At 34.8% G+C, this 1,935-nt stretch overlaps 1 protein-coding gene across 1 annotated transcript in view; it reads left to right on the top strand.

Moving 5' to 3' along the window:
- Window positions 1–472: 472 nt before the first annotated feature.
- Window positions 473–1,935, top strand: part of LOC106471321 (neprilysin-1-like) — a 56,305-nt gene continuing 54,842 nt past the window's right edge. Inside the window, exon 1 of the mRNA XM_022399934.1 lies at window positions 473–638. The gene's annotated coding sequence lies outside the window, so the exon portion shown is untranslated. The remainder of the gene's footprint in view (window positions 639–1,935) is intronic.

Below are 1,935 nucleotides of genomic sequence, written 5' to 3'. Positions count from 1 at the left end.
TTTTCGTTCACGTTGTGACCATCTTATATATATATATATACAAGACTAACACATTACTGAAGGAACAGGATATTTCTAGAAAACGTGGCGTGACACTAGTCACGTGACCTCGCTGACGCAACAATATTAAATATGTTTCTACTCGCACTTCTTTTAGTTTTATTAATAGTCCTTGTTTAGCACAGAGCTACACAATGGGCTACCTGCGCTCTGTCCACCGCAGGGAATCGAACCCCGGATATTAACACTGTAAGTACGTCAACTTACGCCTGACTCTCCATTTGGTTAATGCATATGTAAACCGGGTTTGTTTTGTATTTCTTCTGTATGTTACTTCTTCAAAATGACTCTGAGATAACGTTGCTATACTTTGTTCTACGTTATCTACGAATTTCACCTGTTCTCATTGTGTACATATGCACCCACTATCGCTATAAATGCTATTTATCGAACATTAGGATAACATCCAGGCCAAACTTGTTAACTTTGAATATCAGCTAGACGTTAATCCTGCGGCAGAAATAACATAATAGTTAGTTGTGCTGCCCCCAAAGTTGGACCTCGTTTTTTCTCTTTTTGAGAAAACAATAACACCAAAAATAAATCAGAACGACTTTCCCTGCTGGGTTCACCAGAAGGTAAGGAGTACATGTTTGGTTTATATTTCAAGTTAAAAGTTTTGATGTTTAAGGATTTAATAACGTTAAGTGCCGTATTTAAAACTTTCCTACGTCATAATCTACCAACAATAACTTGTATCTATCATAATACACGTTAGGTATAAGCTAGATCTAGAACTCACTTCAGCTAGCCTGTCAGAATAAAAAACAATGACTTCAGCTAGCCTGGTAGATTAATAAAAAAAACTATTGATTTCAGTTAGGCTATCAGATTAATAAAATAATAACTTCAGCTAGCCTGGTAGATTAATACAATAATAATAACAACTTCAGTTAGCCTGGTAGATTAATAAAAAAAAAACTATTGATTTCAGTTAGGCTATCAGATTAATAAAATAATAACTTCAGCAAGCGTTTCAGAATACCCCCCCCCCCCATAGGTACAGTGGCATGTCTGCGGACTTGCAACTCTAGAAAATGGATGTCGATACCTGAGGTGGGCAGAGCAGAGATAGCCCATTGTGTAGCTTTGTGCTTAATTACAAACAAACAAATCAGAATAAATAACAATAATAACTTTAACTAGCCTGATAGATTAGTAAAAAATAATAATAACTTTAACTAGCCTGATAGCTTAGTAAATAACAATAACAACTTTAACTAGCCTGGTAGGTTAGTAAATAACAATAATAACTTTAACTAGCCTGGTAGATTAGTAAAAACATTACTGACTTCAGTTAGGCTATCAGATTAAGAAAATAATAATAACGATTTCAGCTAGCCTTTCAGATTAAAGCTTTCACACCGAAGTGCTCTCAAGAGACGTTTAATTTTAAACGGCGTTTTGTAAGTTTCACCTAAATGTCAACTGTTAAGCTTACTTAAAAAATTCAATTACTCAAAGCTCATTTCATACTGGTGTTTATATGAGTTTAGTTATTTAAGATCAAACTCCTCGCTTGTCTCACAGCCATTTTAAATTACTTTGATTACTCAACAAATTCCTCACGCACTTGAAAATATTTCATGAAGAGAAATCTTCCTATATACACTGAGTGGTCACAAGTAAATAGACACCTAATTTTTCGTCATTTAACTGATTTATGCTAACTAACTTGTGTTCACAGAGCACTATATAAATGAAAATGGTCCGCACACTAATTATCTTGTGCTACAACATGCCTAGAACTGAAGGTTCTCTCGAATTGTCAGATTTTGTTAGAGGAAGGATAGTTTGTCAAGAAGACGATGGAATAAGTCAGTGGCAAATTTTGCAGAATTTGGGAATCCCGCTTTCGACAGTCAACAGAATCAT

This window comes from Limulus polyphemus, unplaced genomic scaffold (assembly GCF_000517525.1).
Source record: "Limulus polyphemus unplaced genomic scaffold, Limulus_polyphemus-2.1.2 Scaffold4541, whole genome shotgun sequence".
Classification (NCBI taxonomy): domain Eukaryota; kingdom Metazoa; phylum Arthropoda; class Merostomata; order Xiphosura; family Limulidae; genus Limulus; species Limulus polyphemus.
Note: the sequence above shows the minus strand (reverse complement) of the source record. Positions and strands in the feature narration are given on the sequence as shown.